General features: G+C 47.8%; 1 protein-coding gene and 2 long non-coding RNA genes across 4 annotated transcripts in view; 2 read left to right on the top strand and 1 right to left on the bottom strand.

Moving 5' to 3' along the window:
• Dredd (Caspase-8 Dredd) overlaps window positions 1–24,324 on the top strand; it is a 75,291-nt gene that overhangs the window by 48,964 nt on the left and 2,003 nt on the right. The window lies entirely within an intron of this gene.
• Window positions 7,603–8,387, top strand: LOC143903236 (uncharacterized). The gene is made up of 3 exons (XR_013258653.1): window positions 7,603–7,841; window positions 7,926–8,049; window positions 8,159–8,387. It is a non-coding gene; the product is annotated as an uncharacterized LOC143903236 (long non-coding RNA).
• On the bottom strand, window positions 8,202–9,933 carry LOC143903239 (uncharacterized). The gene is made up of 2 exons (XR_013258655.1): window positions 8,438–9,933; window positions 8,202–8,353 (listed from the first exon to the last, which is right to left on the bottom strand). It is a non-coding gene; the product is annotated as an uncharacterized LOC143903239 (long non-coding RNA).

Genomic DNA, 24,324 nt, shown 5'->3' on the forward strand with positions numbered 1-24,324 from the left:
ATTTTCTTTATATTCAATCGTGAATTTAAGTCTCTCATGATATTTGTTGAAACAATCGAATATGTCAGCAATGCTTGTCCTTTGTGCTGCAAGTACGACATCATCTACGTAACGACGGTAAAATGGGTTTCGGAAGTTTAGTGATTTAAGCATCTCCTCCTCCAAATCCTGCATAACTATATCTGCTGTGTCAGGCCCTATAGAGGACTGCTGCTACAAGGAAAGTAACGAATACGAATTTGTCAACCGCGATAATGTAATCGGTAACTTTTTAATGTGTGCTTGATGACAGCGTTAATTTGAGCACAACTTTGAGTTTGCTTGCGTGACGCATATAATTTTCTTATGTGAGCTTCAATAGACATTAATATTATTAACTTGAATGTAACAACAGTTGCCCTGAAGAAGACCAAGTAGGTCGAAACGTTGGCTACGAATTAAAATAGATCACAATTTAATGTAAAATCTATATCTATACTATTATATAAAACCCGACTGTTTGTCTGTCTGTCCGCGAACTACTCATTCGTTAGTGGACCGAATTTTTATCAAGGGTACATGAAATAGGGGTAGAATTTCCCGGGGAGTGCCACTATGTGTATAGTTTTTTGTTACCGATTTTCTGAAAACTGGTTTTTCTAAGTTTTCTAATTTTTCGGGAAATAATTCACTGAATCTCAAAGAATTATAGATCAAACTGGGGCAGAATTTTCCAGGGAGTGCTATAAAGTGTATAATTTTTCGTTACCGATTTTTTTGGAAACCGATACGGAAATTTTTTCAATTTTTCGGGAATTTATTGACCGAATCTTAAAGAAGTAGGGGTAGAATTTTACGGGGAGCGCCATGATGTGTACAATTTTTGTTACAGATCTTTTTGGAAACCGGTTTTTTTAATTTTTCCAATTTTTCGGGAAATAATTGATTGAATCTCAAAGAATTATACATGAAGTAGGGGTAGAATTTGCCGGGGACTGCTATAAAGTATATAATTTTTTGTTGCCGATTTTTTTGAAAAAGGAGAGGGAGAGGAAGAGAGAGAAGGAGAGAGAGAGAGAGAGAGAGAGAGAGAGAGAGAGAGAGAGAGAGAGAGAGAGAGAAGGAAAGAGAGATTGATTGATTGATTGATTGAGCTTTATTAGCCTTCTCGGCTATTTTTTACATAGTAGTAGTAGTAGTAGTAGTAGTACAGAAGTGGGAGGTACCACCAAGGTCCCTATCGGCCACTAGATCTAACTGATCCTCTGTGCCTTCCCACTCGTTTTCTTTGCTAGGTCTCGAGATACAGTCCTGAACCTTGTACCAGGTTTATCAGATCTGTAACCCTAGCATTTTCTAAATCCTGGGGGGTTAAAAACATACTCCCCCAGGTTTTGTATCTTTTGCATATAAATGCCGGGCATTGGCATATTATATGTACATTGTCTTCTTTCTCGTCTCCGCAAAGGCGACATGCCTTTTGCTCCGCAAGCCCGAGATTAAAAAGGTGTGCTCTGAGTAAGGCAGAGTGACCAGTAAGCAGTCCCAACGCCATTCTCAGTTTCTGTTTACTTAGCGCCAGTAGTTCTTTAGCCCTACCTGGTCTGCTGTCTTTCATCAAAGTCCTGGCCTGGCGGCAGGTTTTTAACTTCTCCCACCTGGCCAGATGTTCCCTTTTCAGGCGACCTTTGATGATTTCTTTGCCTACTGCAAAGGGTATTCCCGTCACCTGGCCGATTGGTGCTTTATTAGCTCCCTTCTTGGCCAGCATGTCTGCGGTTTCATTCCCGGGTATTCCTTGATGCCCAGGCACCCATACTAACGTGACTTTGTTAGATCCGCATAGTCTTTCTAATGCTAGCATGCAATCCCAAACCAATGCTGATTCAGTAGTTGTTTTTGCCAGCGCTTGTATGGCTGCTCTACTATCCGAGCAGATGTTTATCTTCTTTCCCTTTGTATCTTTGTTTAGCAGGTATTCCGTGCACTTTAGGATAGCCAGTATTTCAGCTGTAAAAACAGTTGAGTGGCTTCCCACAGGAATACTTTCCCTGTGGTTTTCCTTCGGCCCGTAGAATCCTGCCCCGAAGCAATCATTAATGCCTGACCCATCAGTGAACCATAGGTCCACATTGGGATCCCCGACTCCCTTCAGGTCAGACCAGTCTTTTCTAGTTGGTATTCGTATTTTGAAGTGCTTTACCAACTGGTATTTTTTAAGAATTCTATCTTGTTTTGAAGTGAAAGGGTGTTTCTGGAACAGGTCGAGCCTTGTGTGTCCCAATCCTGTATTTCTCCATTCTCCCTGACACTTTAGTCTGTATGCTGTGTTCCTTGCTGAGTTTACCACGGCCAGGTCCAGTGGAGGCACACAGAGTGCAATTTCTAGCGCCTCTGTGGGGGTAGTCCTCATAGCCCCTACTGCAGCCCTTAGGTAGCTACCTTGTAGGCTTTTCAGAAGGTTCTTTGCTTCCACTTTCTCTGTTCTGGGCCACCAGATCACAGATGCATAAAGTAGTCTCGGTAACAGTACCGCTTTGTACAACCATAGTGCTATGGGAGCTTTGATGCCCCAAGACTTTCCCATGGCTCTTCTGCACATCCACATGCATGTGTAGAATTTTTTCCTGCTCTCTGCAATGTGTACTTTCCAGTTAAGTTTGGTATCTATATGTAGTCCCAAGTATTTAACTGAGGTTGTAAAGGGGATTACCTTCCCCCAGAGCTTAAGAGGCTCAATGGGTTCTGGTTTGTATTTTCTAGTGAAGACCATTATATTTGTCTTTGATGGATTAACCATCAATCCCTTGGCCTCACACCATTTTTGGACGATCTTTAGGGCATCTTCCATGCGGTCCCTTAGGGTATCTAAGAAGGATCCTGTGATCACTATAGCTACGTCATCCGCATAGCCACAGGTCAGGAACCCCTTCTTTTGTAGTTTCACCAAAAGATCATTGACTACTAGGCACCACAGCAGAGGGGACAGAACCCCACCCTGCGGGCACCCCTTGCTTGGTTTACCAGTGATACTAATATTACTTTGCGTGACTGTTAGGTTCCTCCCCGCCAGCATATCCTCCACCCAGTCTACTAGCGGTTCCGGGACCCCATGTGCAATCATTGCTTCCTTAATGGCCTTGTTCGAGGTGCTATCAAACGCCCCTACGATGTCCAAGAAGGTTCCAATAGCGTATCCTTTCGCCTCCAGCTGCGTCTCTATCTTGCCTATCAGGTGGTGTAGGGCAGTTTCCGTAGACCTGCCCTCCCTGTAGGCATACTGAGCACTGGCTAGAGGGTGGTCCGCTAATGGTCCATCCTTGAGAAACCTATCAATTAGCCTCTCCAAGGTCTTTAATAGAAAAGAGGTCAAGCTGATGGGTCTATAATCCTTGGCTTTAATGTGTCCATTTCTGCCAGGCTTGGGTATGAAGACCACTCTAGTGGCTTTCCATGCTTGCGGGACATGTCTCAGAGCTATGCTTGCCCTAAAGATTTTAGTCAATGGGCCTACCAGCTCTTCGAGTCCCTCCTGTAGGAGCAGAGGGAGTACGCCGTCCGGTCCCGGAGCCTTATAGGGCTCAAAGGAGCGAACCGCCCACTCCACCGCTTGTGGATAAACTACCTTTGCCGCCAACGCCCAGGCCCTGGGCTTATAAACGGCCCTAGGTTGTCGTTGTTTCTCCGTGGCTGAAGAGGATTTTTGAAATCCCGGGAAGTGAACCTCCATGAGATGATTCAAAGTCTCCTCAGTTGTTTCTGTGAATTCTCCATTAGGGAGCTTGAGACAGCTCCACTGTGGGTCACTCTCTTTGCAGAGGATCTTGCAGAGTCTGGATGCTTCTGGAGCACTCTCAATCCCCTCGCAGTAACTCCTCCACCCCGTTCTTTTGGCGTTGACTATCGCTTTTTTGTAGTCTCGCTGGGCAGCCTTATGCTTTTCCCAGGCTTCCAACGTATTTACATTTTTAGCCCTATTGAAGAGCCTTCTTACCCCGGCCCTGAGCCTCGATAGCTTTGCATTCCACCATGAGGCACCGGCCGAGGCATTTCTTGGCCTCAATGGGCAATTTAGTTCAAAGGATTCCCCGATAGCGTCGCTTACGAAGCTCGCTGCGATCTCCAGGTCCTCCTTTGTATGGAATTTGGTCGGCGCATTTTTTAGCCGACTGACTAAGTCGGCTCTAAAGCCCTCCCAGTTTGTTTTCCTGGGGTTTCTCCCCCACTGTTCATCTTTCTGTAAGTTCACAAGGTCAAAGCGGATCTGTCTGTGGTCGGACCCTGAAGGTTCATTTGAGACCCTCCATCCCGCCACCAGATCCACCACACCCCTCGTGCACAACGTAATGTCTATCACTTCCTGTCTTCTAGAGTCCAGGAAAGTGGGTTCTGTTCCTCTATTTAAGATTTGTAAGTTAGTGCTCATGATGAAGTCAAGTAGGCTCTCCCCCCTTGGGTTTATGTCGGAGCTTCCCCACACCAAATGGTGTGAGTTCGCATCACAGCCCAAGAGGAGCTCTAGTCCCCTTTCCTTCGCATAAGTTACTAGCTCTATCATGTTTCTTTGGGGGGGTAGTTCCTCCGAATCGTAGGGCATGTAAACAGACCCCACTATCAGGTCCCTGACCCCTCCATCGTCTGTATTGAGTTTCAGCCTTACAGCTACTAAATCGCCGTCGCTGAATTGTGGTAATAGACAGGCATCCAGACCTTTCGCCACAATACAGGCTCTTGGTCTTTCTGTGTTGTCTGCTTTGAACAATTTACCACAACCTCCAAGGCCCTTAATGTGTCCTTTGACGAGCCACGGCTCTTGGATGAGGAATAAATGCTTTGTGTGCATCACAGCTGCGCACCTGGCTAGAACCGCCGAGGCGCTTTTGCTGTGATGCAAGTTGATTTGAGTGAAGGGGATATTAGAGCCTGCCATCGATTAGGCAGTCTCCGATCTATCCTCCTTCTTTCCTAACTCCCCCCTGCGGTTCCCCCCAGGCAACTTAACTGTCGCCTGGCTGAGTCCGCAGAAGGGTTTAAAGTTGAGCGCTTTAAGAGCACTCAACGCTCCCTCCCCAATAAGGGCAGCGAAGTGGGTGCTCGTAGCATCCCTACTTTCGCTACCCCTCGCGACCACCCAATCCGCGGCTTGGAGACCCTCATTTTGTCTGTCAAGTAGCTCTATCGCTTCCTTGACAGGCATCTTAGGGTCCTCTACATGCACTACCACTCGATGCCGCCTAGGCAGCTCATCGAGCCGCATCGCACGCAGCCGGACCCCGTTAAGGTCTATTACCGAAGTTAGGCTTCGAAGCCACCCTTCGGTTTCTACATCGGTGCAGTTAAAAATAACTGCACCGTCCCTATCTGAAGTGCCCTTGAAGGTGGGAGCTTTAGTACCCCTCGCAATGCTCAGGATACTTCCCCTCACCTTTTCCTTCAAGAGAGCAACCTCTTGTTCGTTCAGCTTTCGTTCGGGATACTCCATGGGAACCATGGCCACCCTCACTAGGCCGGATGTTATCTGGGCAAAAGTCCTCTGATCTGGAGTGATTTTAGGCCTTTTGCCCAGCTGTGCAATGCTGGGACTGGGTGTGCTCTGTTCCGATCTGGGACGTTTGCCCGTCCCAGCGGAAGCTCGCTCCCCCGTCTCCAGCGCTGCTGCAGAAGCAGAGTTCGGTTCTGGAGCGGGCTTTTCAGCGCCGCTGCTCCCCTCCATCTGCTTCTGTTTTTTGTAGCGGCGACGTGCCGCTCCACTAAATTTTTTCCGGTTTTTACCAGCTTGTGGTTGGGCCTCATTCGGCTCCTTCCCCAAGCTGCCCGGTCTATTTTCCTCAGGTCGCTCGCCACCTGCTAAGGTGGCCACGCCCTGGAGAACCTCCTCGTACTCTAAATTTAATAAATTTGGCATTTTATTCCCACGAGTACCGCGGTCGCGCGATCTCACCCGGGCAGAGCCGCGAATGCCCGGGGCTTGGCTGCCCCCGAAGGGGTTTCTCCCGGAGGTCGCCCGGTTTCCGGGAGGCACCGTTAGTGACGCAGCACCCCCTGCGCCACGCAGCCATCAGCACGGTTGCTCACACCTTGGCTTGGGGGGTTCCTTTTGGTCGGGCGCGCCCGGCTACACCCCTGAGCGGGTGATCCCCGTGCGCGCCCTTAAGCCCCCCCACCCGCCCCAGGGCGGCCACCCGCAGCCCCCGAGAACACCGGGTCCGCCGAGCGGTCCCGTCGTCCCCCGCGTCCCGCGAACCACGAACACCCGCCCCGAGGCTTCGGCAAGGTAGGAACCCATCGGGGGAGATTTTTTACATAAAATATCGTTAAATTAATTCCTCTACATGAGGTACAATATATTCTTTTAACCTACGTTTGAAAGGTTCAATTCTTTCGCATTGCTTAATTTTTATCGGCAGGGCGTTATACATGTTCAAACCTTCATAAAATATACTTTTCTGTGCGCTTCTTGTCCTGCGATATTGAATTCTAATATTCTCAGTCTGCCTCGTTTGCCGTCCACTCACATCTCCTACTATTTCTATCCTATTACTTAAATGTTTTGGCATTATGCCTCTTACTATCTTAAAAATAAAAATACATACATTGTACATTAGCCTCTGTCTTACATTCATAAACTTAAGGGTTTGCAGCATCAATTCTACCTTTGTATATCGCGAACACTGCAGTATGACTCTCATGGCACGGTTTTGTGCCACTTGCAGTCGATTCAGTTGCGTCTCACCCATGCCTATTAACATCGTTGCGCAATATTCAAAGTGAGGCGCTATGATAGACTTATACACAGTACATCTAGTGTACGCCGATATATCATTTCCTATTCTATTCAGAAAACTCACTTTTTTCCCTATTTTCTTTAACATATAATCACAGTGATTCTCCCAACGGAGTTTACTATCGATCATTACACCCAGATGTTTCGCTATCTCGACACGCTCAATTATAGTTCCATCCAAACTTTTTACTATTATGTCTGTTTTTATTTCTTTCCTTATACTTCTAACTATCATATATTTGGTCTTATCTGCATTCATTTTTAACATATTCACATTCATCCATTTTTCAAGTATACCGAGCACCATATTTAGTTTTATTTCTAATTCCTCACAACTTTCTCCTGTTACACTTGCGGTCGTGTCATCTGCAAATAATCTAAATATACTTCCCTCCGGACAGACTTTAACTATATCATTTATATATAAAATAAACAATAGAGGTCCTAATACTGATCCCTGTGGCACGCCATATACTGTCTCAATTATTTTAGAACATATATCATTGAATCTAACTTGTTGCTTTCTATTACTTAAATACGATATTATCCATTCCAGTACCACTTCTCTTATTCCATACTGAGATAATTTTTCCACTAATCTTACCCTATCTATTGTCTCAAACGCTCTCCTAAGATCCAGGAATAACACCCCCACCATTTTTTTCTCCTCAATTATCAACTTCAATTCCTCGATAAAACTTTGAATTGCTGTCTCACACGACTGCTGTTTCCTAAATACCGATTGGTATTCGGTTATTATTTCATTGTCTTCTAGAAATTTTTCCAATTGTTTTTTTACAACTAACTCTCAGGGTGCATCCCGATGGAGAAGAAATAGCGGAACGGAACAGTAACGGAAAAGAGATATGGTGGGGGGTTAACCAATCAGAGTAGTTCCGTTTTAATTCCGTTCCGTTATTTAGTGAGTGGGTTCCCCATGGCACGGAGCTGTTACGGAACGGAAAAGAAACGGAAAAATTTCTAACCTATTCTGTCGAAAGTTCGCAAATAAGTGCAGTGGATCGATTGCTTTGCAACATTTTTATTTTTGCAAATAAAGAGCAATATGTCGTCATCGGTAGGTATTACATGTGAAAATAAAATATATATGTTAAAATCCTATGCTAATTAACCGAATGTGATATATTTCATTAATTTCCAGAAATTCAAATGTGGATATTGCCGCTGGATTGTTTGGTTCGATGAAGACGGAAAACTTTCACATCCTTGCTTAGCAAATCATACGAATTTAATAATGGATAAAGATCGAAATCTCTTTATAAATGGTACGTATATTTGTGTACAAGAGAGGCAATATATATTCAATATAACTAATGGTTAGAATATGTAAATGATATATAAATTTGTTGTAAAACTAAATCTGTTATTATTTAGATTCTTTAGAAACACACGTCGAGAGTGAGAATAACAGCAATAACGCCGGAGAGACTGGAGACAGTGACGTAGGATTGTCATTGATGATGGGAATAAGATCATCATCTACGTTGAGGTTGTCACTTGTTGATGTGGAAGGAATTAATGCTGTTGCTCTTTGAACAGGACGCTTTGAACATATCCACATTTGAATTTCTGGAAATTAATGAAATATATCACATTCGGTTAATTAGCATAGGATTTTAACATATATATTTTATTTTCACATATAATACCTACCGATGACGACATATTGCTCTTTATTTGCAAAAATAAAAATGTTGCAAACCGATCGATCCACTGCACTTATTTGCGAACTTTCGACAGAATAGGTTAGAAATTTTTCCGTTTCTTTTCCGGTCCGTAACAGCTCCGTGCCATGGGGAACCCACTCACTAAATAACGGAACGGAATTGAAACGGAACTACTCTGATTGGTTAACCCCCCACCATATCTCTTTTCCGTTACTGTTCCGTTCCGCTATTTCTTCTCCATCGGGATGCACCCTAATACTTTTTCATATATCGGTAACATATTGATCGGTCTATACTCGCTCGCTTTTTTTGGTTTGTTTACCTTTGGTATCGGTATTATCGTGGATGTTTTCCATCCTTCTGGAAATTTACCTGTCCTAAGCGAATTATTTATTACCCCTGCAAACTCATTTTTTATCACAGGTAGCACCATTTTTAGTATATCACTATTTATCCCTTCCTCTGTTCCGTTCTTTCGTGGTAGTTCCCTAACAATTTGTTCCAGATCACTTGCACTAATTGGCTCAAATTTTTCCATAATTCCCTTATTCTCGATTACATAAATAGGTCTCCTACCTGTTCCTTCTATCCCATTATTACTAATAGATTGCACAATGTTGCTAATACTTTTTACGTAATATATATTAAATTTATCAGCTATATTGCATTCTTCTATGTCTTCTAATATTTCAAAATCTACATTATCGATGTTCTCTGAACTCTTTTGCTCACCTTTAATTAATTCTTTCAAAGTTTTCCACATTTTTGTAGGATCACTCCTATTATTATCTATCATATTCTCATAATATTCTTTCTTTTTTGCCCTAATAAGTTTAACTACTGCATTTCTTTCATTCTTGAAAAATCCCCAGTCCTGTTCTTTGCCTGAGCTTATTGCTCTACTGTGAGCCTCATCCCTTCTATCTGTTGCCATTCTAATTTCATCTGAATATCACATTTTCCCTTCCCATATTTTCGGAATCTTAAACTTTTTCTTAGGTGCTACAGTATCCATTACACTTACTATATTATTAACAAATCTCTCCGCCCTTATACTTATATCTAGCCCTTGACCTTGCTCAGTTCTTTCTTCCATTATTCTAAGAAATTCATCTACATTAAATTTACTATAGTCCCTGCCTCTGAATTCTTTATATTTATTTCTCTTTTTATTCATATTAGATTCTACTTTTAGCCATGCATGGTCCGTTATTTTCGGTTTCTCATTCACTTGTACCTTTATTTCTTTATTCGAAAAAATTAAATCTATCATTGTACGACTATCTTTTGTAACTCTCGTTGGACAATCAACGTATTGCCTCATCCCTAGGTTTTGCATTACCGTTAATAATTTATTTGTGTAAAATGAATCTACCATTATATCTATATTAAAGTCCCCTATCACTATACAGTCATACTTTATTATTAGATCTTCAACCGTATCTTCCAAAAATTTCACAAAATCGCCATTTGACGCACTCGGCGAATGATACACTACTGCTATCATACTTTTATATAAATTCTCTCTTATTTCTATCACCACGCACCAACATATATATATTGTCACGACTTTTTGCGCTCCCGGACCGCTCCGGGACGTGAGCCGGATCAAAAGGACTTAGGAGAGCGGGATGGTTGGCCTCTCCAGTGATTTCCTCGCACCTCCGATACTCCACGAAATGTTTCGAATGTTAGACGCGTACCTTCGCGTCCACGAAATCGCGAAAACCTAAACGAGACGCAAAATGAAGTGTGGAGGTGCGTGGAATCGGCTAGCTTGACCTAATCACAGGCGGGGTTAATGAAGGGCGGCGCGATACTCGGCGGGGTGACACGTTAATTGCATACTCAGTCAGATAATAAAGAATATAACATTTATTGAGTACTGGTTGTCGGGAAAATAACAACGTTCATCCATCCGGCTTCGATCAAACACACACACAAGATAATTTCGATAAATAAATTAAGAATAGCCGGTGGCGGGGTGTCGAGATTCATTTAACAGAACTAATATTACTGCGGACGCGAGACACCCGCTGAAAGTTCTATTCTCACAAACAATTAATAATATTGTTGCGCTCGACCGCGCGTTCGCCGCACAATCACTCACTTTCACACTCGCGGCGCGTGTCACGACACTCTCGCACAAATAAGATGACTCGTTTAGAAAATCAGTAGCTCTTTATTACGACTCCCGGTATAATAGAGGAGCTCGGGACGACACGTCCGAACGAGACGCGTCCCAGAGTAAATCTGAACATCTGGTATAACAAGAAAATCAATAGATAATAGAGCATCATGCAATCAATATTAGTAAACAAGCATCCGTCACTAAGGACGATTCGCATCTTGACGAAAGTCGGCCCGTTGCACGCTTCAGCTCGGAGTCAGGGAAGTATACCGGGCAGCGCGCACGCAACAATATTATATGAATAATGTGAATAATAAGACGCTTAATATCACTCACGAGAGTGAGGTTCAACACAAAATGTCGCGAAATAATGGTGCGTCACGCTTGGATTGCGTGGAATCCCGAACCACGTCCGGGACCGTACGAAAACTCTGTCGCAATGGTATCTTAACTTAACGCGAGATATTCGACTCGGGCGCAACGGGGAGGCGCCGAGTTATTCAACCAAGCCAGTCGCGATATCGCTAATAATGTTGGGCGCCAGGTGTGGAGAAGGCCACACCACCTTTGACTCGAAGTACGCGTCTAATAACCACGGAACGCCAGGGAGAACTACGCAAGCAACATCTAAACGCACGAAGCGTGTGAACGCCGGTAATTTCTTAACGCGAGTATAGGGCGCAACGCAAGTAATACCGGACGCAAAGTTTCTCAACGCGAGAGCACAATTATCAACCCGTAATAACGAGATCCGAACACAAATCGATACGCTAACACCGACGCGCGCACACCAGAATTTCCCGACGCGAAGAAACGGTAACGCAATTGACGAACTACCGGCCCGTATGCGGCCGTACACCAAGGTCGCGAGGACAACGCAATATACTCGCGATATCGAGCGCATTAACGCCTATCGCGATCTCCAGGGATTCGTCACAACGCTGGTACCACGGTTCCGCGGCCACGATACCATCCCGAGGCCCTTCGCTCTCGTTATCGATCGCGAAATTACACTCAATCTTAACATACGTTATCCCGAGCGAGAGCGTGTACCGGAGGGCGGTGTCGTGGCTTTACATATCGCGATTTACGGGCAACCTCACCGGGAATACGCCTCCTCCTGGGCTCCTCGCCGTCGCCTTCCACCACGATCCTCGATCCTCCAGACGAATATCGAAATACCCGACTCGGGGTGGCTATCGCGTATCTTACAAAACGATTCTCGCCGACGGACGACCAGAGAGTGAAAACGCTAGACCCGCTCGATTGCGGAATCGATACGGTACCCCTTCCTGAGGGGCGCGCGAGCCAATCGTGCGCGAGCTTGCAAACCCACGGTGTCCCGGCGCAGTGCTGTCGATACGAGATCCTTCGGGGGCGTGCAGCGGTCCCTCGGCGGCGTGCGACTCCTCAATTCTGTCCTTAGCAGCGGACGGAATTCGGTTCTCGCCGGTGTGCCTCCGGTTTGACCCTAGGGCGGTGATCAGTTACCCCGTAGGTCGATGTTTTGTAGAGATCATTTGCTGAAGCCGGGTGTTCACCCATGCGCTTGGGGCCCCGCTATCGGCGGCCTTGTCTGTCGCTGCCGCACGTGCCGCCCGCCTGCCGCGTTGCTCTCGCCAGCCCGCGATCTCTGCTGCTTCCGCGTTTGCCACCCTTCCCGGGTTATCGATCGTCCTTGATTTCCTTCGCCAAGTACTCCCTCGAAGGTTTGCCGTGGTGTGGGTGAGGTGCCGCGCGTATTACATTGCATAAAAAAAAGAACGTCATCAGAATGTGGAAACGCAATTAATTACGACCCCTGGAGATCTCGCCGTTGCCTCCCTGGTCCGTCCCTGGGCGCGAAATTCCGCGTCTTGTGACGGCGGCGGGGCGCCGCGACGATGCGGCGAGCCGCAACGTCACAACACCCCACCCCAAGAAGAAGCATACCGGGTGCGGCTGCCCCGTTTAGCCACTCGCCCCCCGGGGGTGACCATAGGAACGCCACGCGATCGAGATCTCCAGCTTTGGGCCTCAGGACAACGGAACGAACACAAGTAGGACCTCACAACATAACTAAACAAAAAAAAAACTGTCACGCTGGAAAAAAGAAAACTAATTCTATCCTAATAACTCTTCGGCCCACCCCCACGCAATGTAGAACCTCGGGGATCGCAATCCGGGAACGTAATTCATTATCTCCCCGTTTCTCCGTTTCGGACCATTTCACGCGGCGCGGTCGGATTCCTGTACGACAGCCTACGACGGCGAAATGCCTCCCGCTTGTTGTCGACCGTCTATCCAAAACCAAACCTAACACCAACGCGGAGGAGTTACCCCCCCCTTTTGGTCGAGTACGCCGGCAGTACTCGGCCATAACTTGCCGGGTCGTTTTTGACCAGCGGCCCTAGTTTTTGCTACGCCGCCCTCGGCGAGCATTCCAAAACCAACCTAACGCGAAATGACGTGTCGACTGCAGAACGAGAGCGCGAATATGTCCCATCGTGGCCCTATTACGTACGGTCGGACCGGCGCGGTATCTTGGACGCGACGGCCGTTCACGGCGGGTTTCCTGCGATACGGAAATTGACGAAGGACGGAGGTCTTTGGGTGGGTTAAGAACTTCGCTTACAGCTTGCGTACAGCAATTTATTTACACACAAGAAGACAAATACGGCACCAGGCCTCGCAAAAGAAAGGTGATTTTATCCCTACGTAACGAAAAGAAAAGAATTTTGTAGTATCTGGGTGCCGATCCAAAAAAAGGAAACGAGGACTTTCTTCATGGGTCTCTCCTTACCTCAGAGCCCGTTCGGTAGCCTACGGAAAGACACTTAAAAGCGTGAGCCCCAAAATAATAACAAAAGAAGAACGCGAATACTATTCATAATAAGGTTTTAGATCCTTGATGTGAATTTTTCCGATCGAGTTGCCTAACGAATCGGCAAGCTCGTATACAACTGGCGACAGAATTTTTCGTACGGAAAAGGGGCCATGAAATTTGGTAGACAATTTCGCGGAAACGTGCTGAGCGGCGGATGATAAGACGTGCTGTCGTTTCAATACGCGGTCGCCCACCACGAACTGGCGATCTCGCCTACGCAAATTATAATATTGGGTTTGTTTCATTCGAGCCGTCTCTAAATTTTCGACAATCCATGTCCGTAACTGTTGGATCTTTTCCATCCTTTCCCTCCAAAGGGTAGGATCGGAGTTCTCCACCGCGACAGCTTCGGCTTCCCGTCCGCGAGATAGATTAACAGGTTGAGGTTCCCTCCCGAAATTTAGAAAAGCGGATGTCGCTTGCAGCGAAGTATGGTGTGCGGAATTGTACGCGAAACGAAACTCGTTAATATGTTGGTCCCATTCGCGGTGGTCCCGTTCCAAGTAAGCGGTAATCATCGTTTTCAATACGCGATTGACTCGTTCGACAGGGTTCGCTTGTGGGTGATACGGCGGTACCGTTGTGTGTTGAATGCCGTACTGTTCCTCTAACGCGTGCAATTCTCGATTCAAAAACTCGGTGCCGTTGTCAGTTAACAGGACGCGCGGGGCTCCCCAACGAAAAATAACGAGGTCTTCGAGAGCCTCTCTGATTTTCTTGCCGGTAGCTTCGACGGCTTCGACACCTGGGGCAGCTTCTTCCTGACCCTCATCGACGCCCTGGACACGTTCGCGGTGATGGGCAATTACTCCGAGTTCCGTCGCGTCGCCGAGCTGATCATCGGCACGCGGGCCAACTTTGAGGCGAACATCAACGTGTCGGTGTTCGAGACGAACATCCGGGTGGTCGGCGGCCTGCTGAGCGCCCATCTGCTGTCGCGTCGGGCCGGCGTCAAGCTCGAGCCCGGCTGGCCCTGCAACGGCCCGCTGCTGCGTCTCGCCGAGGACATGGCCACTTCGTGAAAGATTCTGCGCCACGAGAAGATATGCGTGTCCTGATTTACTGGGCGGGAGAGGCCCCATTATATCCGCGGCAACGACCGTCCACGGAGCCTCTATTACGCGTTGACCCATTAACCCCGCGGGAACATCTTGCTCTACTTTAGTCCGCTGACAAGTGTCACACCGGCGCACGTACTGGGCGATCTCTCTATACATCCGCGGCCAATAATATCTTGTCGCGACACGGCGGTACGTCTTCTCGACGCCCAAGTGTCCGGCCTGAGGCGGATCGTGGTTTTCCCGAATAATATCCCCCCGCGAGTCCTTCGGCACGACTAATTTCCATCGATTAAGGTCCTCCACGGTTTCGTTTATTACGGGGTGAGGTCGGCGAAAGTATAGCTGATCTAATCGACGCGGTTTCTCGAGAACTTCTCGGAATCGTCTAACATACCAGTCATCGTCAACCGCGGCGACAGCGCACACCTCGACATCCTGCTCGTACATTCGCGAAAGCGCATCCGGCACGTGGTGCATCGCACTTTTCCTATGTTCGATACTGTAGTCGTACTCGAGAAGTTCGAGGGCCCATCTGGCTAGACGTCCGGTAGGATTCTTTAGGTTATGTAGCCAGCGTAGACTGCTATGGTCCGTAATAACCGTGAAGCGATAGCCCTCGAGGTAGGGTCGGAATTTCTGAATTGCCCACACGACCGCTAGGCATTCCTGCTCGGTGGTCGAGTACTTTTTTTCCGCGTCGGACAGGGCTCTACTCGCGAAAGCCACCACATGCTCGTGACCGTCAATCGGCTGTGTTAGCACAGCGCCTAGACCCACGGAGCTTGCATCTGTTTGCAGCACAAACGGCACGCTAAAGTCCGGACACGATAGGGTTGGCGGGGACGTCAGACACTCCTTTATTGTGTCGAAAGCGGACCTTCGTTCTTCGCCCCATTCCCACACCTGATTCTTTTTAAGTAACCGCGTTAACGGTTTCGAGAAGAGTAGCACACTGCGGGATGAAACGACGGTACCAAGAGGCCATACCGATAAGCGGCGTAACTGTCGGAGGTTACGCGGCGCGGGATATTCCCTAATCGCAACATTCTTGTCGGGATCGACCTTCAAACCCTCCCGTTGGACTAAAAATCCGAGGGGGTACTTTACTTGCGAGCGACAGAATTTTACTTTTCTCAGGATTAATCGTTAAGCCCGCCTCGCGAATACGCGCGAAAACTCGTCCCAACCACTTGAGATGCTCTTCAAAAGTTTCGGTAGCCACGACGATATCATCCAGATACGCGAACGCGTAAGGATCCATTTCTGGTCCAATTAAACGATCTAATAACCTCTGAAAGGTGGCGGGAGCTCCCGTTAAGCCAAACGGCATTCGCTTAAATGAAATAAGCTTTTCCCGGTACCGGCAAAGGCCGTGATTCCTTGCTTTTTTTGATAGCGGGATCTGAAAGTAAGCCTGGCTGAGGTCGATGGTCGAAATATACCGTGCCTTACGCAGTTTGTCTAAGACGGGGTTTAAAAGGTAGGGGTCCCCGGCCTTTTGAGAATTGTTAAAAATCGGAAATCTAAACAGAAGCGTTTGTCCCGTTAGGCTTTTTTAAACCCCACGATAGGCCCGGGGGGGCCAATCGCTCTTTTGGCGGCTTATATACCCCGGCCTTGTAGGGGGTTTTTCTTCCTCGTAAATGGCCCCTTCCCCTTTTTTTCGGTTTTCACGGGGGGGGAACACGTTCCGAATTTTGGAAAAGGGTGGTTTTTCCTACATCGATATTTGGCCGGGGAAAAATGGTGGGCCCCGAGGTTTTCCTCGGGGTTCCGCAATTCGTGACTTTAGGAACCGGGGGGGTAAAAGGGGTTTTTTTTTCGGGGGTTTTAACCCCTTGCCCGCAGAAAAACGGAAAGGGGGAAAAGGCCTTGGTTTCGGGGTCCCCTTTCTCCCTTCCCCGGGTTGACCTAGCTCGATATCCACGTTGATCTTTCCGGCCCCTTTTCACCCCGGAAAGGGTCGGGAGAGAGCTAGGGGAAAAAAACCCTTCCCCAAAAGGGGAAGGGCCCCCAGGAAAATCAACGAAATTCCAAGTAAAATTGCGAAATTGATATTTACTCCCCAATTTTCCCTCAGGAAACCACAAAACCCCAAATACACGGGGGGGAAAGCTAAAATCGGTAGTGAAAAACCCCTAAAAAGGGGGCCAGGGTTTTTCCCTGAAAGCAATGGGACCCCACTTTCCCCCCCACTCTCGCCCCCTTTATTTTGGTTCGCGGCGTCACGCGCCCCCCGCCGGCCCCCGGAAAATTTTTTTTGGAAAAATTTAAAACCCCGCTGTTTTAAATTAAGGGGGGTTAATTTTTGGGGGCCCCCGAACCCCACGGCTAGAAAACCCAGTCTCCCAAAAAAGCTGATTCAAAACCCCCTTATTTTGGAATTTTGCAGAAAACTTGAGAGAGGCCCCGCCTCCCTGTTCGTTAAAAAACGCTAACCCCCGGGATCGCGGTGCTCTATTTTGGTTTTAAGAATCTTTTGGGGCGGAGGGGTTAGGGGTTTTGGGGTTGCCCTAGTTTTTGGTCCTTATCGGTTTTTCCAACACCTCGGGCAAGTGCGGGGGTGGTTTATTGGCCCCTTTCCAACCCCATAACAGTGTTTACGCGGCGGGGCCTTGCAATCCGCGCGAAACCAGGAAATTTTAAAGCAATTCCAACATTTTGCGGGCCCCCGTCGGTTTTGGGGTGACCGAGAGGTGCTGGCGGGGCGCCCAGATGCGGAGTTCCCCCGGGCCCGGGGTATTTTTTTTCGGCCCCCCGGCGTTTGGGGCCCCCTGGCCCCGCCCCCTGCTCCGCTCGAATTTGCGGTTTTTCACGCCCCGAGGGGGCCCCCGGGAAAAAGCGATGTTTTCCCCCCCCCTTTGGTTCGCGCCCCCTTGGCGTCGGTAAGCGAGATCCGGGAAAAAAGGGGCCCTTTTCCCGGGGAGGGGGGGGGACGATAAAAATTTGGGGGGGCGGGGTAGCTAGCTTCCGCCCGGGCCCCCCCATTTTTCAAGGGTTTTCCTATTTTTTTTCCGCGTTTTCCCAGGTATTTTAAATCTGCAAAACCGGGGGGCCGCCCCGGGTCGGTGCCCGGGGACCCAACCCCCCCTCCTCGGCCAAAAGGGGGCGAAACCCCTCGTAAAAAGGGTTTTTAAGCCAAAAAGGGGGAATCCGGGACGGAATCCCTTTTCCCCCGAAAATTCCCCAATTTTAAATTTTTTTGGAAGGGGGGGAAATTTTAAAAACCCCGGGTTTTTTCCAAACGTGTACGCCACCCCCGGGTTTAAAAAGGGGCCCCTGTTTTTCAGTCGTTCCCCCCTTTCCCCCGGGGAAAAATAAAAAAACGGGGATCCCGGGAAAAGAAAGAAAAAAGGGGGACATTGTAAAATACCTCATCAGCGCCCGGGGGAACAATTCGCGGCCCTCCTCAAAAACCCAACAAAAAATTTCGGATTTCCCCCCGCCCGGGGCCCGGCCCGGGGAAAATTTAAGGCCCATTCCGGGTGGGGAAATTTAAAGGGGCGTCGCGGAGGTTTTTTTCCCACCCTCGTTTTTTAAAGGGTTTGATGCAGGGGATTCCCGGGGGGAAACCCCCCCGGGGGGAAAACGAAGGGGGCGAAGACCCCCCAAAAAAACCCCGCGGACGGGGGCTTTTCCGGGGCAAATTTTCCCCCCGGAAAAACCAAAAAGGACCTAAATTTAAAAAGGGAAAATTCATCGGCCCCCGTCAGGGGGGACCCTTTTAACCCCAAACCTTTCGTCGCGGGTTTTTGTTTTGGGGAAGTGGGGCCCCCCTTTTGACCGGTTTTCCCTTTCGGGGGCGCCGCCGGGGGAAGGGGCCCCCCGGGGTAAACAAGGGGGAAACAAGCGAAGGGGGCCAAAACTGGGCCCCTTTTGGAAAACCCTTTGGGGGGTTTGGGCTTTTTCCGGGGCAAAACCCAATTCGGGGGGGTGGGTTTCCTTCCCCGGATAGGGGGGGGGAAAAAAACCCCTCATCGGAAAAAGGGGGGGGGGAATTCATTTTCGTCGTTCCGAAATTATTCTCGAAAGCGAAATCTAATTCGCGCGAAAGCTAGGGGAATTTTTCCGTATTTCCGAAAGAGAAAAAACGCGAAACAAAAACAAAACATTTTAAACCCGCAAAAGGGGAAGTAAGGGAAAAAGCGAAATGGGGGAAACAGTTTTTCTGCGCGAAAAATCCCCTGAGTAAACACCAAATTTCCCCGGGTTTCGCGTCGCACTTTCACCAAATTCCAACGCGTCAACGGCCCCCAATATATCTCCGATTTCCCCGGGGAACCCCCCCGAATAAAATTTATTTTAAAAAAACAATTTCAAAAAAATTTTACCCCAGCTGCAAAAAAAGGGGTTTTCCCCAAAAAAATTGGGCCCCCAAAACCCCAAAATTAAAAAATATCGCAATCAGAAATATTAATTTTAAAATCGCATCAAAACATGAAAAAGGAAAGGATTAAAAATTTTTTTTTTCCCCCAAACCCCAAGGAAACGAAATCAGCAAGTAATCCGCGAGGGGTCTTTTTACCCCGACCGAAAAGATTCCCAAAGGCCCCCCGTTACCGGGGCCCTTTTTGTGCCTTTCCCCGGGGGGTTCTTTCCCCGGCCCCCCCCCCGGGGGGGCCCCCCAAAAATTTTTTTAACGACTTTTTTAAAATCCCCCGGGACCGGGTCGGAGGCGTGAGCCGGATTTAAAAGGGGCTTGGGGGGAAAAAGGGAGGGGTTTGGGCCCCCTCCAAGGGGAATTTTCCTCCCAACCCTCCGGGAAAAACCCCCCCCAAAAAAAATTTTTTCGGGGAAGGGTTAGAGGGGGAAAACCTTTCCAAGTCACGGGTTTGGGGGAAAACCCTAAAAAGCCCCAAAAAAGGGAAGGGGGGGGGTGGGGAAGGCTTTGGCTTTACCTAAATTAAAGGCCGGGGGGGGAAAATTTGGGGAAGGGCCCCGGGGGGGGGATTAACCGGCCCCCGGGTGGAACCAAAAATTAATTGGGGTTAAAACAGTCAAAAAAGGTTTTAAAGTATAACAAGTTTTGGGGTACTGGGGTTGTTTTGGGAAAATAACAAACCCTTTACCTTTTTTGGGGTTGCGGGGGGGATTTCTTTTCCCCAAACCCCCAAAAATTTCCCGGGTTCACCACCAAAAAAGAAACCCCCATTTTCAAGATCTCCGTTTTCCTAAAATTTATTTTATTTATCCCCCTAAAAAAATCCGGGAGGTCTCGGGCCTCGGGCGGTTCTAGGATCTTTGGGCCCTTTAAAAACCGGGTTGCGGAATTTTCCACCTTGACGGAAAAATTTTAAAACGCTTTTGCTCTGTTTTGGGTCCGGGGGGATAAAAAAGATTTTAAAGGGCCCGGTTTTTTGCCCGAAAGGACACCGGATTTTTTTCGCCTGTCGCGCCCTTGCCAAAACCCCGGCCCCAAAAAAAGTGTTTTCTCCGGGGTTTTAAACACCCCGGGTCAAAAAAGGAACCCCCAAAGGGGTTTGTTTTAAAACCCCCCGGGGTTATAAAGTCCCGCCCGGCGGGGGTTTCAGTTTTGGGCCCACCCCGGGGGACGAACCCCCAACCCCCAATCCGGGGCGGGGGGCCCCCCCCAAGAAATAAAAAATTTAAAATAGCCCCGGGGGCGGGGGGTCCAAAGGGGGGATTCAAACAGAAAAATATTTCCCCGGGGGGCGAGACACCCGCTGAAAGTTCTATTCTCACAAACAATTAATAATATTATATGAATAATGTGAATAATAAGACGCTTAATATCACTCACGAGAGTGAGGTTCAACACAAAATGTCGCGAAATAATGGTGCGTCACGCTTGGATTGCGTGGAATCCCGAACCACGTCCGGGACCGTACGAAAACTCTGTCGCAATGGTATCTTAACTTAACGCGAGATATTCGACTCGGGCGCAACGGGGAGGCGCCGAGTTATTCAACCAAGCCAGTCGCGATATCGCTAATAATGTTGGGCGCCAGGTGTGGAGAAGGCCACACCACCTTTGACTCGAAGTACGCGTCTAATAACCACGGAACGCCAGGGAGAACTACGCAAGCAACATCTAAACGCACGAAGCGTGTGAACGCCGGTAATTTCTTAACGCGAGTATAGGGCGCAACGCAAGTAATACCGGACGCAAAGTTTCTCAACGCGAGAGCACAATTATCAACCCGTAATAACGAGATCCGAACACAAATCGATACGCTAACACCGACGCGCGCACACCAGAATTTCCCGACGCGAAGAAACGGTAACGCAATTGACGAACTACCGGCCCGTATGCGGCCGTACACCAAGGTCGCGAGGACAACGCAATATACTCGCGATATCGAGCGCATTAACGCCTATCGCGATCTCCAGGGATTCGTCACAACGCTGGTACCACGGTTCCGCGGCCACGATACCATCCCGAGGCCCTTCGCTCTCGTTATCGATCGCGAAATTACACTCAATCTTAACATACGTTATCCCGAGCGAGAGCGTGTACCGGAGGGCGGTGTCGTGGCTTTACATATCGCGATTTACGGGCAACCTTACCGGGAATACACCTCCTCCTGGGCTCCTCGCCGTCGCCTTCCACCACGATCCTCAATCCTCCAGACGAATATCGAAATACCCGACTCGGGGTGGCTATCGCGTATCTTACAAAACGATTCTCGCCGACGGACGACCAGAGAGTGAAAACGCTAGACCCGCTCGATTGCGGAATCGATACGGTACCCCTTCCTGAGGGGCGCGCGAGCCAATCGGGCGCGAGCTTGCAAGCCCGCGGTGTCCCGGCGCAGTGCTGTCGATACGAGATCCTTCGGGGGCGTGCAACGGTCCCTCGGCGGCGTGCGACTCCTCAATTCTGTCCTTAGCAGCGGACGGAATTTGGTTCTCGCCGGTGTGCCTCCGGTTTGACCCTGGGGCGGTGATCAGTCACCCCGTAGGTCGATGTTTTGTAGAGATCATTTGCTGAAGCCGGGTGTTCACCCATGCGCTTGGGGCCCCGCTATCGGCGGCCTCGTCCGTCGCTGCCGCACGTGCCGCCCGCCTGCCGCGTTGCTCTCGCCAGCCCGCGATCTCTGCTGCCTCCGCGTTTGCCATCCCTCCCGGGTTATCGATCGTCCTTGATTTCCTTCGCCAAGTACTCCCTCGACGGTTTGCCGTGGTGTGGGTGAGGTGCCGCGCGTATTACATTGCAAAAAAAAAAGAACGTCATCAGAATGTGGAAACGCAATTAATTACGACCCCTGGAGATCTCGCCGTTGCCTCCCTGGTCCGTCCCTGGGCGCGAAATTCCGCGTCCTGTGACGGCGGCGGGGCGCCGCGACGATGCGGCGAGCCGCAACGTCACAATATATATAACAGTACTCCTTCTGTGTTTCTATTTTCAGCATCACATCTAACTATACTATACTCCGGTACATTGACCTCACTATCCTCAATTTCTACAGTCAATCTAGTCTCCGATAACGCTAGAATCGCAGGATTCACCCTCTTCATAATCTGATGTTGAATTTCATCCTTATGCGCCAAGAAGCTTTGCGCATTTGTATACCAGAGTAATTCCGCTTCTCCCTGTAGTTGCTATTTTGCATCTTCCCCGCCGGCTCTTTTTTTCTCTTCCTCCAATACTTTCTTAAATGTCGGACATTCCGAATCCAGCGCCTCGTGTTCAACATTTATCTTCAAGTTGTACGTCTGATTCTTATAGGTACAGTTTACACACCTCTTCTTCGCCGTCGTACATTCATTCGCCTTATGATTTCCTGCACATTTATAGCATGTTTCCTGTCTCGTGCAATTCTTGGCAATATGGTAATAGCCCCAGCATTTAAAACATCTTCTAACACTAATATAATTAAATATAGGACACTTTCGCCATCCTAAATTTATTTTTCCTCTGTTTATTAGTGAATTATGAGTGCTTTCATCCACTTCAATTATTACGGATCCTTGCTCAGTATCCTTATTTTTTCCTCTTAATATTTTCTTCACTAGGTGCATACAGGATTCTTCGCCAATTCTATTCTGCTTCTTGAATGTATCTATCAGTTTATCATCCTCCATTTTCATTTCTTCTCCACCAACATTAATTATTTTAATCTTTGGTTTCCTCTTCTGTGGCTCAGAGACCTTGACCTCCTCGCCCATTGCCGCTTGTACCGTCATCTTTAGCTTATCCTTCTCTTCTTCCGTCTCACATCCTAAGATCACTGTCCCTTTACTTCCCTTTCTTAATTTGGTAATTCCTATTTCCATCTTGTATATATCAATTTTATCTTTAATTGTTTTCTTCGTAATTTCACTCTCTTGTTGTACTTTTGGTTTTATAATCAAGATATTTTCTTCCTTCCTTTTTTTAATCACATCGCTATATTTTCTTGTTGCTCCACTTGACGGTCCATATGCCCCTTGCGTCAACATTTTTCTCAATTCTTCTATTAATGCCTGTTTAATGCCTTCCATCTCCTCACGGACTATTTCTTTTATCATTGACTTGATGTCCTTTTTACATGCTGCCTCATCTTTTAATTCTTTCACTGTTTTTACAAGCCAATCTATTTTTCTATCAATATCTTCTGTTCCACTCGCGGCTGCTACTTTATTCCCGCTGCTTGGCGCCGGACTCATTTTTGCAGGTGCCGTTGCTCTTCCTGCTGCTGCCACTGCTTTATTTATATCAGCTACTTTATCACCATCACTAATAATTAACTTCTCGAATGGGCCAGGACACGACACCAAATCGCGGTTTCTGTCATAAATTTTGTGCTTAGATACACAACCTGGATGGTAAAAAAGCTTAGTACAGGACTTGCATGCTATCACCTCCGTTTTTATCGCCTTCTTACATGCCGAGCATCGATACTCGGCGTATTCCTCGTTCATTCTGCTAATATCGGCAGAGACAGTTAATTGACTCGTCACTTTAACACGTCACTTTCACACGTCAGCGTTTTGTGTTCGACGCCGATGTCTACCTGTCGTACGAGGCTTCGATGACCTCTGTACGAAATGCAGTTCTCGTGTTTATGTATCAACATATTCCGGCTAGATAACACTCATGGCTACCCCCGGTCTATGAAGATATTCGTTACACAACTTTTTAACACTCTCCCTCACTTCTAAACCACCCAAAAATTAACACTTTTACGGAGCGATGTTTTACACGTCTGCTTCTGCTGAGAGAGAGAGGGAGAGGGAGAGGGAGAGGGAGAGGGAGAGGGAGAGGGATAGGGAGAGGGAGAGGGAGAGAGAGGGAGAGGGGGAGGGAGAGAGAGAGAGAGAGAGAGAGAGAGAGAGAGGGAGGGAGAGGGAAAGGGAGAGGGAATGAATGAATGACCTTTATTAGCTTTCTCAGCTATTTTTACATACTACATATTTATACATACAACAGAACGTACTCTTTTAGCACACGTTTGAACATTTTTAGTTCTTCGCATCTTTTAATTTCGGCTGGCAGTGCGTTATACATTTTTACTCCTTCATAGAACATACTTTTTTGCGCATTTCTCGTCCTACGAAACACTATTGCTATATCGCCGGTTTGTCTGGTTTGCCTATCAGTGTTCTTTCCCACTAATTCTAGACGGTCTTTTAATTGTTCCGGTAGCATGTTGTTCACCGCTTTAAAGATAAATGTACACACATTATAATATAGCCTCTGTCTTATGGACATAAACTGCAGCGCTTGCAGCATATGCTCCACTTTGGTATATCTATTGCATTGCAGTGTGACTCTCATAGCTCGATTTTGCGCTTTTTGCAGCCTGGTTAGCTCCGTTTCACTCATGTCAATTAATAACGTTGCACAATACTCAAAATGAGGAGCTATGATT

This window comes from Temnothorax americanus, unplaced genomic scaffold, assembly GCF_048541705.1.
Source record: "Temnothorax americanus isolate GAGA-0224 unplaced genomic scaffold, ASM4854170v1 Scaffold44, whole genome shotgun sequence".
Taxonomy (NCBI): domain Eukaryota; kingdom Metazoa; phylum Arthropoda; class Insecta; order Hymenoptera; family Formicidae; genus Temnothorax; species Temnothorax americanus.